This window comes from Pantherophis guttatus, chromosome 5 (assembly GCF_059756535.1).
Source record: "Pantherophis guttatus breed Tessera chromosome 5, ASM5975653v1, whole genome shotgun sequence".
Classification (NCBI taxonomy): domain Eukaryota; kingdom Metazoa; phylum Chordata; class Lepidosauria; order Squamata; family Colubridae; genus Pantherophis; species Pantherophis guttatus.
This window is the reverse complement of record NC_142067.1, coordinates 34,953,608-34,969,007: the sequence shown is the minus strand read 5'-3', so window position 1 is coordinate 34,969,007 and position 15,400 is coordinate 34,953,608.

Genomic DNA, 15,400 nt, shown 5'->3' with positions numbered 1-15,400 from the left:
ATTCTGCTGGTTTACCATCCCAGTTCTAGGTAGATCTGGTGGTTTTCAAGATTGAATTGTTTTAAAATCTTTACAATGTAAATCACAACACACACCCACGCACACACACCCACACACCCACACCCACACGTATATGAGAAATGGTTGTAATTGGAACATTGCTGTTGTCAGGTGCCTGCTACAGTAGTTCCATAACTACTGTACATGACTACATGCCTTGATAATAGGGCTGGAAATGGAAACGGTTCCAGTATATTTAGCTTTCATCTGAAAAAGTACTAGTATCTAGACTGCAGAAATGGGCCTCTGTTAAAAAAAACAATAAAGTTATTGATGATACCTAAATTGCACAAATGGCAGTGCAATATGTTGCAATATTGTCTCTAAATTGGATGTTAAAGCTCTATTTGTACTATCCAGAGACATACAGTAGGCTCAGCTTATCATGGTAATTCTTGTTTCATGAATAAAGTTTTCTCTGTAAATATGCTAAATACATGACATATGATTAGGATTAGAATTAGGATATAGGTATTTCTAGCTAATTAGTACCTTCCTAATTGTACAGCTTTTTGAATATAATAGCCTTAATGGAAGAACTACTTTAAATGTATAAACCAGGGTCTAAATTATTGTGCAAACAGTCCAATGGAATAAAACTATTTGTACTTGTCTTACATCTGTTACAGGAATGGTCATATATTGCATAACGATGACAGAAACTACCACCAAAATGAAATTGTAATTGTAAATAGTTTTTCATATGACAGAGAAGCTTGCTTTAATGAAATCAAATGTCTTATTCAGTACAATTCTTTGCAGTTATCTAAATAGCTTCTTGGCTCCTAGACATTGTTAGAATTCACATATTGAATTAAAGCAGAAAAGATAACATTTTTCCCACTCTGGAACCATGTTATTTTTAAAATTATTGTGGTCTATCAGAACTAAAAGCTACCAATATAGTGATGATATTAGTAAATGAGGCTGAACACTTTTTGCTCTTGGTACTAATTTAGATAGTTAATTGCAAAATAGATTTATCGAAGGTCTAATATACCTGTTTTATTTATTTATAACAAATGATTATAAATCTACTCACAATATTTTGCACAAGTACCAAAACAGTGGTAAATCAAGCTTTGCAACCACAATTTGTTATCCCTCTGGGATCTACAAAGTGGAATTTGATTGCAATCAGGCCACAACTCTTAGGATGTCTACTTTGTGCTACATTTGAAGTCTTAATTTAGTTTGTATAAAACCAGTCAATTGCAGTCTACTGAACATACCAAGAATTAGTGCAGTATATCCATGCATATTCAATGCTGTGAGGGATAAATTAGACCCCTTTCTTTGACAAAACTGTTTTGGATAATACTTAATTTCACAATTAATTTTAAAACCTATATATTTTAGGAAGATTTGTTGCATTTATAGTATCACTTTTTACAATTAAAATCTATGCAAACAGTAAGCATAGAAAGCAACATAGCATCTTTTCAAGAATTATCTAACGCATATGTTGTGGGAGAAATACTTACTTCCAAATAGTGTCATTCCAATAATAGCATGAGAAACTTAGAAAATTGCTAGCCAAGTAAATTGTTTTTATACTAATTCTGTAAAAACATTTCTGTGAAGAAAAATTTATCTTTAGAGAAACAATTTAGTCTCTGTAGAGTTTTTTTTTCTTTTTACACAACAGGAGTGCAGAATATTTTGCAATTACAGAGGAAAGAAATATAGAAAAAGCCTTAAATAGTTTTCCCAAAGATCAATTCATGTTTTTAGTACTATACACCTTAATTTACAGTATAGTCCAATACATATTTATTCAAAAAATTCAGATCATTTGCATGTGAACTATAAATATCTGAAATATTATTAATATCACACAAAAATAAAGGTTTTAATTATATGCAGTTATAGCCAGGGGTGGGCTTCAAAAATTTTAGAAAGGGGTTCTCTGCCCAGTTGCTGGGTGGGTGTGGCCATGGTGGGCGTGGGCTAGTCGGCCTCCTACACCACGGTGGGGGGGGTTGCTCTCCCCGGCTCCGGAGGCTTTCCTTGAACCTCTGGGAGGGCGAAAACAGGCTCCCCAGGCTTCAGAGGCCCTCTGGAGGCCGGAAACAGAGCCATTTCTGGCCTTCCCGAACTTCTGGGAGGCCCATTTTTGCCTTCCCTGAGCCTCCATGCGCACCCTGCACTTACTTGTATCCAAAATGGGCCACATGGGGACTCCTGGGAGGGGTGGGATGGGCGGGACCAGCCAGGAGTGGGATTTGAGGGTTCTCCAAAATGCACAGAATCTTAGCTAGGGTTCTCCTGAACCCCTGTGAACCCCCAGCAGCCCACCCCTGGTTATAGCATATCAGTAAAGAATCAGGCAGCAGTTTCTAATAGAGATAATAGAGTTAATAGAGATGTTTATTAAAAGAAACATCTTGAGAATATATTTTTTTTTAAAAAAATTGATTTATATGCCGCCTTTCTTCGGAGACTCAGAGCAGCTTACAATGCGTTAAGCAATAGTCTTCATACTTTTGTATATTTACACAAAGTCAGCTTATTGCCCCCATAATTCGAGTCCTCATTTTACCTACCTTAGAAAGGATGGAAGGCTGAGTCAACCTTGAGCCTGGTGAGATTTGAACTTGCAGTAATTGCAGACAGCTGGTGTTAATAACAGTGCTTTAGTCTGCTGCGTCACCAGGGCTCTTATCAATTAATCAATAATTGATTGATTATCCCTTAAAATTTATTTGGTTTAAATGCATTACTAAATGTATTAATGTAGTGGAATCAGGTGATCTCATTGGAGTTTTGCAAACATACTTTTATTGAATTGACAACATGAATTTAGTCAATTTAACTTGACTCACTAGACTGAATCAATGATTCAACTTGGACATTTTACATTTACATTCGTTATCTACATTGTGTTGTGTGGAATCTTTCCATTCACCCAAGTATACAGCCACAAAATCTAGGTTACCATTTTATGATATCAGAAGACAGAAGCTTTGTGAGCTGCAGCTCATCGATCAGATCTATAGTCATTAAAGTGGATGCCTTTCAATAAAATCTGTTATGAGAAAAGATGCAGCAGACCCCTGATATTTGCCATCATACATAGCTTTTTTGCCAATATTTTTCACACCATAACACAGCTGTCCTCTCAATATTTCGTGGTTGGAAATACTTGTCTTTCTTTATGAGAATCTTTTACATATATCGTGGAGTTTATAATGAAACAGAATTAATGCCAGGGAGAAGACAGCAAAGTCCTGGATTTATAACAGTTCACTTAGTGACTTTTTGATATTATAATGGGACTGGAAAAAGTGATTTATGACCATTTTTCACACTTATGACTGTTGCAGCATCCCTATGGTCACGTGATTTATATTTGGATGCTTGACAACTGACTCACATTTATTATGGTTGCAGTATCCCATGGTCAACCTTTTGTAGATATGGTCAATCTTTTTTGACCTTCTGACAAACAAAGTCAATGGGAAAACCAGATTCATTTAACAACCATGTTACTAATTTAAGAAGTACAGTGATTCACTTAACAAATGTGGCAAGAAAAGTCATAAAATGGGACAAAATTCACTTAACAAATTTCTCAGCAACATAAATTTTGAATTCAATTGTGCTTGTAAGTTGAAGACTACATGTATAGACAACCTCCAGGCATTGAGATAATTAGAAAGAATTTTTTAATGTGTTTATGCTTCAACTGAAATTAAGCTAATGCATAACAGATTTAGATTACTTTTTCCATAGAAGACTCTGCGTCGGCAGTGGCCGCTCTGGGAATGCGCTTCCCGCTCTATGGTTCCAACTCCATGCGGCTGCCCCGGCTCCCGGAAGACTCGACAGCAGGGCAGAGGAAGCCATCCTCAGCCATACTTAAGGGCGGCGGCAGCACGGTCTCCTCACGCAGGACTGCAACTCCCTTTGCCCTTCGATGCCTCTCTGCCCTGGCTGCTGGAAGACTTTCTGCCCCAGCTGCCAGAAGACTTGGCAGCAGGTGGCTGGCCTGACTGCCATCTTCTCCATTTACAGCAGCTTCCAGCTGGGGGTTGGAAGCCGCAAGGGAAGCCATCTTCAATGCAGGGTGGGCATCACATGGTAAGAAGTGCCGGGCGGCTGCTCTCTTGCAAACGGGGCAGGAGTTTGCAGGCAAGGGGGATGGATGGATGAATGGATGGGAGGCGGACGAGCACCAAGAATGCTGGGGAGAGAGAGAACGAGAGGCAGCTCCCGATTAACTCAGTTGATCCGCAGGTCGCGATTAAGGGACCCAGCTGCCATTAGCTGACTGGGGAAGGGAAGGGCTGCCTCCTGTGCTGGCCACACCGACCCCTTCACTAGGGCTTATTTTAGGGGGAGGGCGTATATTTACGCCCAACCCCAAAATCAGGCTTGGCCTTATTTTCAGGACATATCATATTTTCAGGGAAACACGGTATATGATGAAGAATTCTAAGACTATTATTAATCATGCTGGCATATAGTTTTTCCTTTCTTTTTCTTTTTAATTGAAAGTCAGACTAATGCAGGTAAAATATAGTGGAATAATTTAACAAAATATTCCAGGTAGCAAAACATGCAAAATATAATTATATTTTTTCTTTGAATGCTACCTTCTTCCTTTGCTGCTATTTACATATCAGTCTGTGATTAACTTGGTTGTATATAATGTTTTCTAATATTAATATTGCCATCAACCAGATTTTGGAATGCTTGTAACATTCTGTAGTTGTTTTAATAGCCTGAACTCATTAGCATTTCACTTGTATTTCTTAGTTTGATCTACTTTGAGGTAGGCCTCTGTCTCTACAGTTTTTAAAGAGTTACCACTGTTATAATTCATAGTTTTGCGGTTGGCACCTGGAGACATACTTTGTCCTCAGACTTTTTCCTGACAAATAGTAGAATTTAATATATTTCTTTCGGCATATACGTTGAATAAAAAAAAAAGAGGGGGAGAGTATGCATCCTTATTGAACTCCTTTGCTAGTCTGAAGTAGTCCATTTCATCAAGTTCTATTCATACTGTGCTTTTTTGATCTGTATATATGTTTCTCATGAGGACAATGAAATGTTCTGGGCACTCTATTTTTCCGAGCACTTTCCCCAGTTTCACATGATCAATGCAATCAAAGGCTTTTCTATAATCAATAAAGCATATACTGATTACTTTTTGGTATTCCTTGGATTTCTCAATTATCCAGTGTGCACCAGCAATAATGTTTTGTGTTCCTTGGCCTTTTCTAAAGCCAGCTTGAACATTTGGCATTCTTTTTGCTTGCAGGGTTCTAAACTGCATTGGAAGATCCTAGGAAATATTTTGCTAGCATGTGAAATTAGGATATTGTACAATAGTTTGCACAGTCTGTTAAGTCTCCTTTTTTAGTATTAGTTGATTAAATGTCTGAGGGAATAAAAAAATGCTCTTCCATGTTGTTGAAAAGGCAATAAGTACCTCACTTGAAAAAACATTCTACAAAATTGGGAGATTACTAGTGAAAAGTAGGACTGTGCAGCCTTTAGGATTTAAATTCCAAAAATACGTTTGGAGTATGAAAGAATGAAAATATAGTTCTTGTCTCCATATCTTAAAGCACACACAAATTTTCCCAAGTTTATACAATATCTGTTCCAGGTGTTTTTTGGTACATTAGTGAGATGAACTGTCTACCAAAAGACACATAGCCTTTTCCTTAAGGCCATCTAGCTGTTTGGATTCAGTTTTCAAAACGTGCTATAGAGTGTCACGATTGTGTCCATGGAAGTTAATTTATTCAGATGCAGAGAGAAAATCAACGGTGAAATTTGTCTATATATGAAATGAGATGAGATTAAAAAAAACTATTGAGAAAGCAATTAAAAATATTCTAGTTCTCTAGGGTTTACAATTAATAATTTATTAGTGCATTCTGATTATGTTAATCTAAATATAGTCATACAACATTTGGGATGTTGCAATTTTATGCCAGATTGCATGGTATGGTGCTCTGTAGTTTCCTAGCAATGCTATATTCTTAAAAATAGTCTATCCAATTTAGTATAATGGTAATTTTAATTGTCTGTAATAAAAAAAGTTTTCAACTATGAAAATGTCCAATGATACCCATACACACACACTGTCTCTCACACACAGAGACATATATACCCCATTTCCCAAAAAATAAGCCCTCCCCAGATAATAAACCCTCCCCTGAAAATAAACCCTCCCCTGAAAATAAGCCCTCCCTGAAAATAAGCCCTCCCTGAAAACATTTAAACACATGCTCAGCCTGTCCCCATCATTTCCTCTGGTTAGGGTTAGGGAGACAGAGCTGGAAATCAGTTAAGATAGCAAGAGGTTCCCCATCTTGCTTCATGACTCCAAAATAATAGGACCTCCCCGAAAATAAAGCCAAGCACTTATTTCAAGGTTCAAAAAAAATATAAGACAGGGTTTTATTTTCTGATAAACATGGTATATATATATACAGTATGATAATTCATTACAGTTATTGATTTATTGTTTTATTTTGATAAAAATACATTAGGCTGGTAGGTGCACAGAACATTGCTACCTTCCCACAAAGTGGTACCTATTTATATACTTGCATTTGCCTGCTTTCAAACTGCTATGTAGGCAGGAAATGAAGAATAGGAGCTCATCCTATTGTGTGATGCTCAACCTTGATGCTCTTGAACCTGGGCTCTCAGCTTTCCAGACAACAAGCTCAGTGTCTTTTAACCACTAAGCCATCTTGCCCCTTTTTGCTTATGTTGTTAAGCTCATTGTATTTGTGGATATGAGAATGTTGTGAATGGTGTACAGAAACAACCATGGCTGATTTGATTCTGAAAGACTTCTTTAAGCCCAGAGTTTGATGTAACACAGATGCTCACAATGGCAGCCATGGACATGGTCCAACTTATTCCTGGCTTGACTCACACATTGGATTTGCTGTGAAGAATTGGCATTTCACAAATAAAATAATTGCACTTTGCTTGGAATTGGAATTCAACTAGGCAGATCCTCATGACTGTGACTTCAGTCACCTGAGTTTTAGACGCATGCCATTTCTGATTGATTACGACCTCCTAGGTTAATGCCTCTTAGCAGGAGGTGATAGTATCTCTTGCCTTGAAGAAGACATTAATATGCTCTCTTCTCAAGAGCCATCTTGTTCCCAGTCATTTTAGATACTTTTCATCCAGTCTTCAATCTTCCCTTTTGTGGAAAGGTTGTTGAGAAGGACATGACATGCAGCTCTGGATCCGGTCTCTGGATGGACTGGATTATATGTAATTTTTCAGTCTGGATTGAGACGGAGATATAGTATTGAGACATGCTTGCTGGGAATCTTTGGAGGGTTCAAGGTGGGGGCAGTGCAACTGTCCTGCTTCTCATGGATCTTTCAGCAGCTTTTAATACGATCAACTATGGTAGCCTTCTGGACTCGCTCCATGAATTGAGATGGAAGGTACTGTTTTGTGATGGTTCTCATCCTTTTTCTATGGTGGTTTGAACCACACACACTCATTCTAAAGTAGTTGGTATTGTTGAGAGAAGAGAGGTCAAGCCCTAGGTTCCTAAAATATGCTGTGCCTTATGGCTTAACCAGTTCACCTCTCTTTTTTAACATGTACATGAAACCACTGGGTGAGGTCATCTGACAACATGGGGTACAGTATCATGAGTATGCTGAGAATTTAGGGTCAACTCTGGAAAAACAGAATGGCTTTGGGTTTTTAATTTCCAGGGCCTCATGACTCTGAACAGGATTGCACTTTCCTGAACTGAAGTGTGTAATTTTGGGATCGTCCTGGAATCATGGTTCCTGCTTGATGAGCAGGTGGTTGCCATGGCTAAGGATGTCTTTGCAGAAATTGTTTTGTGCATCAGTAATGCCTTTCCTAAACCAGGAAGCCTTTCTCACAGTCACTCACAGTTTACGTACCTCCTGGCTGGATTATTAGAATGAATTTTACCTGGGGCTGCCTTGAGAACCACTTGGAAGTTACAACTGGTCTAGAATACAGCACTGTGCATAGTATAGGATGCCTTGTTACACCTTTGTTGCACAAGCTGCACTGGCTTCCAGATTTTTTCTGGGTGGAACTAAATCACCTTTAGTTTATTGATCATTATCTTTAAAGCTTTATATGGAATCGGACTGGGTTATTTGTGAGGCTGCCTATTCCTAAGAGTATCTGCCCTTCCCACTAATTCAGATAAGGTAGGCATGTTTCAGGTCCACCTCCCTCAAATTTTGTTGTCTAGTGGAAGTGTGCCTGTTCTATGGAAGCCTTTTGGAAAGCTGTTAAGAGTTGGCTTTTTATTGAAGTAATGGATTGATTGGATAGAAGAAATGAAAAAAAGGTAGCTACCAAGGGGAAAAGGCAGAAAATTATTGCTTCTTCAATCACTGCCACCTCTACATAAATTTGGAAGCAAAGAGGAATTAAAGGGGAATAGAAAATATGGGTTCAGATCCAAAGTTATTAGGATTGGGCTTGTTTTATGCTATGATTTATATTTGAAAAAGAGACAATTTGTATTTAAAGTTCAAACTCCATATTTTACTTGAGAAGTGTACGAGGTATGAGTGAACAAGTCTACCCTTGCTTTGTTACATCTCTAAGTATATTACTGGAAGTATATTTAATTTTTGTTCCACAGTTTACTATCTGCATTTCTCCTATTCAGGGGTTACCACTTCCTAGAGCTACACATGAATAGTTAGGAAAACCAAATTTAAATGGATGAAAAATGTGAAGGGGGAGTGTGGATATAGATAGAATAGATTGATAGGCATATGCACATATGAACTGTGTGTGGGTAAAAATAAATGTGATGCTACAGACAACATGACAGCCATCTGTCACCACACCATCTTCAATCAGCTCTAATTTTTGCTCTTATGCTAATCATCTCACATGTTTTGTTTAACTTTTTACTTCCATTCAGTACAGTTTTTCTTTTCTCCAATGGATACATAATTATCAGCTTGGCTGAAGTGACCAGTTGTATGTGTGAAAACCTGTAGCTGTGCATATTTGTCTCAAGTATGTTGTTGTTTGGGCTACAATCTCTATAGTGTTATTATTATTATTTATTTCAACAAAAAAGGAACTAGAATTTCCTGGGAACAATCAATGGCTTTTCCCTATCAATTTAAATACCTGACCAATTGAAATTCCACAACATCTAAATATTGATGATCAATTGTAGGATTCAAAGACAATTTAATTATTTCTCCCTCATTGTTGAGCTTTGTTGGTGACTGCTTCTGGCTAATAAGGAATTCTAAAATGTTGGCATAAATCTCATAAAGATCACTAGAAAAAAAGGTAGGATTTAATGGGTCAAAATGGGTTACCAACTGTCAATCAATATACTCAAAGATTTGTCTCTTGCCCTCTATTTTACTCACTGTATGACAGTGTTGCTTCATCTGGCTGAAGATTTAGAAGGGTAAGAGTTAAGATTACTATACACTGGTTTTGTCAGTGTAACATTTCCTAATAGCTGTTTACAAGTGAGGAATCAAAGTTGTCAGCTTCTCATAACCACTTATTAGCTTTAGCTATGGAAACATATTTCAAACTACAGAACATATGACAAAGTAGATGTAAACCTTACTGAATCCTGTAGCAGGTTTGCAGGGAATAAATATTTCTTTTGTATAAGAGTCTGTTTCCAATTACTGTACCCTGGATATTGTAACACTTATTTTTAAAATGATGCCTTGTCTATTTTCTCCCCTTTCTGAATGCCCAGCTACTTCAGTTATGCCACAAGAAAAGATAAAATGTTCTGGGGGAAGCAAAAGCAATAAAGCTATCTTATCAATTTGCTGGTTCATTCTAAAGTAGTAGCATCCTATTAAGTTTAACAGGTGAAGAATAAATATTTTCCTGTATTCCTGATTTCTAATGCATTTTAAAGAGTTTTTGCACTGAGCTGCATAAAAATAAGTTGTTCTAACCAAATAGCCACAAAAATTGTTTCTTTTTTTCCCCTGCGTACTTCTCAACTTGAGGACAATCTAAAGACAAGTGAATTTCCTCACTCGGTGTGGTCTTGTGGGAAAAGATAGATATGTCCTAATGCTCATCTGTTTGTATATTTGGAGATTTGTATAGTTCAGTCTTATTTATTTAATCCCATATGTTCCACAAAATTTTGTTGGTGATTTAGATACTTTAATAAATTTAATGTATGGGTTTCTAATAGATATTGTTAAAGATGATTGAAGACTGCAAGGTTTGCTTGTAATGTACTAAATATGCTTAATTTATTCCTAATTGCAATCACCCAGAATGTCAGGACTTCAAATATTAACTTTGTTTATTGAGAGTTGATCAAAAAGTCATAGAAGAGCAAGGTGTAAATAAACCACAATAAATTATATCGAAATATAAATTATTAATAAATAATTTATTAATAGAAAGGCAACCTTTCTATTTTAGTTGCCTTGGTTTTAATACAACCCTGGAGCAAATGCCCTAAACCGTAATAGCTTTTGACAAATTATTTTTGTTTATTGAAAAGGCAAAGCATAATCCTCAAGATCTGTTGTACTGATGTTTGAAGTTTTTATAAGCATATAATCTATCTGACAGCCAGTTTGCTGTAGTGGTTAAGGCAGGGGTATCAAACTCAATTTCATTGAGGGCCACATCAAGGTTGTGTTTGACCTTGGGGAGCTGGGGTGTGCGTGGCTAGCATGGGCACTCATGTCGGGGGTGCCTATGATGGCCTGAGCACTCTGCCAGTGAAAATGGGCTACCAAGCTCCATTTCGGCTGTGACAGACTCCTGCAACCCTCTACCAGTGACAACAGAGCTGGGGAGTGCCACCCATGGCCCTTGCAAGCTCCATTTCCAGCTGGGATGGTCTCCTGCAACCCTTTGCCAGCAAAAATGGAGCTCGTGAAGGCTGCACGCAGCCCTCCTGAGCTTCATTTTTTCTGGCAGAGGCATTGTGAGCCAATCCTTCACTGTTTCCAGGACAGCCCTGTAGGCCAAATCTAAACACCCCAAGGGCTGGATCCAGCCTCTGGGCCTTGAGTTTGACACCCCTGGGATAAGGCATCAGTCTGGAAACCGGGAAACCATGAGTTCTAGTTCTGATAGGACATGAAGTAAGGTGGGTGACGTTAAGTCAATCACTGTTTCTTAGCTCTAGGACGGAGGCAATGACAACTACTTCTGAAAAATCAGTCTCAATGGAAGAAGAAAAAATCTTTCTTCAGATGTGCATAGCTTTGAGATGACAATAAACCAGAAAGCATATATACCTTTATAGTGCAAAATAAGAAGGGGTTAAGGGAAGGAAGAACAATATAGGCTGTGAAGAAATGGAAACATTTGATGGAAGTCAAGAAGAAGAAGGAATTATATAGACAGCCAGAAGCCAGAAACATCTACAATGTCATATTGGTTTGAGCCTTTATTGTCTTCTTATTTAGAAAAAAAAAACATGCACAGCTGTTAGCTGATGGGACTCTAAGCATTGTTTCCTTATCTCTTATGCCTATTGTGGGGCAAAATTACAATTTAACCAGCAATATTTTGCTGCTATGAACCCTAGTATCTTTAATGAGTGTTTTTTGATGTATTTTCTTTGGTCATACATTTTTTTCCTACTTTTCTCATAATGCAAACGTTCATAGAAAGAATGGGGAAACAAGTGAGTCAAAATTATTCAGGTTTGATAGATGAAAATCAATTTCCATTTCTTTACAAAAAGAAATATGTGAAATATGCTGTATGAGCAACTTTTTCTTGTATATAGTAATATCTGTAAAATAAGGATTTTAGGCATGTTTTTGAGGTTTAGCTAAATGATTAGTTTAAACAAATATATGTAATGTTGTCTCTCCCCTTTAATAACAATAGAAATCACAACGGAAAATGTCTTACATCTATGCAGATCTTCAGGAGTGTTTCAGATATGAGGAAATGGATCCATTTCCTTGGATCCATAAAGTGGTTTTCTTGGTGTTGGCTTAATGCAATGTATGGTCCCCAACCACCATGATCTATAAATCATATCTTAGTGTTTCATATTATGTGTGGACCTATCCAATTAATACTAACCATAAAAATTATGCTTTCTTATTATCCGTGAAGGGAGATAGAAATGCTTCCTTGAGTGAAATATATTTTGTCTTAAAAAAAAGAGAGAATAGTCATGCTAATTAAATATAATGGATTCTAAGCATGCCAAACCTAAGATTTCTAGGTAAAACAGTGCCCAATTCCTCCATACCCAGTTAGTATTCAGTAGTGTAATTCCAGGAAAACCTTTATAAAAATCTTGTTGTACATGTCATAGAAAAACTCTAGGTTAAAAAAAATGAAAGCAATTTTGTTATTTATCCTGCTGTTATTACTTCTGTTCTACGTTGATGTTGAGCTATCATTCACATACTCATATAGTTGCTTATACAATATTTTGTTTAGTTGCCTAAAGGGATACATAGGTTTGAAATGCCTACTAAAAATGTTGCCCTGTGGCAATTCAGGTGTCGTCAAAAACTCAACTTCCTACAAAGGAACATATAACAACCACCTGAATTTTTTGGGGGGAGGGGGGAAAACCAAACATGCTTTTTTAAGCAGAAAAATGGTTAGCAGAATTGTTAGGAAATGGTTATTGCCTAATTGGTTGGCCAGGAAATATATAAGCCAACATTGTATGTTTGTATTATGTAAATGTATTATGTAGCTTTAAGAACTGTGCTGAGTCATTCTGCATCCTGATTGGCTGAGCACTGTAGCCAATATATTTAAGGAGAGCTAAATTATGGTTAGTGTGGACACTAACCATAATTTATGATTATGATCTATGGTCAACTGCTTGATTATGATTATTTATTTACTGCTTTCTGATATTTATTGAACTGTTTTTGATTGTTCCTTGTATTTTTCTACAAACTGGTAAGAAGATTTTATATCCCTGGATTGATCTTATATTGCACTTTATATGGCTAAGACTTAGATTGTTAAAGGACTATGATTTTGCTTTTCCCTAAAAGTAAAATACTATAAAACCCAGTTTGTCTGTATGTTATTCACAATTACTCTCAAAATGTTTCCATGCGTAAAACTCTAATGGTACTCTGCTTTATAAGCCACAACTTCGGGTGTAACTCAATCATATCCTTAACAAGAATAACAAAAATGGTTTGTTATGGAAAGCATGTTTCCCACAATTTCCCTTCTGATGATTCTTGAAATCTTTTCCTTTCAAGAAATATTTCAATGCTTATTTAAAGAGTTAAATAAAGTCTATGATCGGTTATATAGGACACCAAATGTATTGGTTCAATTTGTGCATTTACTACATGTCAGCAGCAACTTGATGGCTCATCATCATCAATTATTTGATATATATAATCACTTTCTATTCAAACAGTTATTCAAGGAAACTAAATATATTTAAAAACAAAATACTGAATTTGTTAAATATGGGGAAAAAAGGGAGGCAATGCACTGTTGACCTCATGGACCTATGTTTTTCAAATGTTCTGTGGCTACAGCAAATTTGGATAGTGTAGCAAATAACAGAGCAACAGAATGGCAGAATAACAGAGTTGGGAGGGACCTTGAAGATCTTCTAGTCCAATCTCCTGCTCTAGCAAGTGTGAGTCTTTTCTGATACAGTCACAGAACCAGATTTTGAAAGGCCTTTTTGGAATGAACTGTTCTTCTTAGTCAATAATCATCCTTAATTCCTTGATTTCAAACTAGAAATCAGGAACCCATGTTATATTCTCTCTATGTGCACTTCCTTTTAGTGTCAATAAGGAAGCTTTCTATTGGCTTGGCTATGAATTTTGAATCGTTCACACAAGTACTTTCCTGAAAACATTACTCTGTCAGTATGTTAGAGATCCAAAGGGAATGTTCAGACATTTTTTTTTTTTGCAACAAAACAAATTCTTGCCTTGAGATATTTGTTGTTAAATGTTCATTCATTCATAAGGGTTCTTTCACTTTTCCTCAGAGGAAAATCTTGCTGCACTAGTGTACAATTCTGTGCTACACAAAGAATGCAATGGTTCTTAATGCTCAACTTACATTGCCCCTGGATGTTTTGCCTCCTGGGGAGGGTATGTGGGGTACTGGAATTTTGCAATTTCCCTTGCATTATTTTTTTTTCTGTTTTCCAAACTTACATAGTCAGGCAGGATTGCTGCTAAATAGCAAAAGTCCCCACATCCGTTGAACTGCAGGAAGGCAAGTTCAGTACACTCATTCCTTCATTCATGACTTTCATCTTCACACTCAAACAGTGGTAACATTTATGGGCGGTAGAAATTCTTGCTAAATGACCAAGAATATGCGAGTTTATTTTTTAAAAGTATCCATATGAAAAATGCTTCTGTCATCTGTCAGGCAATAAGGAAGACAAATGTATAGTTCCATGCAAATCTATGCCAGTCCACTGAGTTCCATAGTTTTCTGTATTATCTTGTAAATAAGCATATATTTATTTCCTACTGGCTTACATTCTCTATTTTTGATAGTATTTATCATAAGTTATCTACTAAATAATTTTGTTTAATATATCCTATTTCCCCTAAAATAAGCCACCCCTGAAAATAAGCTCTCCCTGAAAATATTTAAACGCATATGCAGCCGGTCCCCGCCATTTCCTCTGGTTTCCTTCATGTGTCCCAAAATAATAAGTCCTCCCCGAAAATAAGGCCAAATGCTTATTTCGGGGTTCAAAAAAATATAAGACAGGGTCTTATTTTGGGGAAACACGGTATAATTGTTGTTACCAAATAATATTTTGATATAATGGTAATTGTCATTACTATTGGACTTCAATTTTTCACAATTCGTAGTTAACATAGCACAAAAGACAGATCCTGGAAACTACACTAGGTAAACTATAATATTTTCCTTCTATTAAAGTATTCAAATAGGATATTGTTATATGTGGAGAAACTATATGTTAAGCAGCCACAAGTGAAGTGAGTGGAGAAAAACCTCAAAAATGGGGCAATAATTTAACTCTAGCTTTCAGTTTGTGGAACAACTAGAAAATGATTTTCAATTGTGAATTAAATAATTAAACATTTCTGAAAAGTTCAGTTTATAATGCTTAAGCATGAGAACAGAGTTCAAAGTTGGCATTTAGAAGTCATAGAATATAGATCAGAAACAGAAAAAAAGTTAGTGTAAAAATTTCTGCCTGTGCAATATACTTGAGAAGAAAAACTCTACTGGAATGGAAGAAAAAGAGGAAGACAAAGGGGAATTCAAACTACATAGAAAAACGATGTCATAAAAGTCAGCAAGATAATTCACAGCTAAGTTCAAGAATGAGACTCGAAATTTTGGGCTTAGACAACTTAGAACT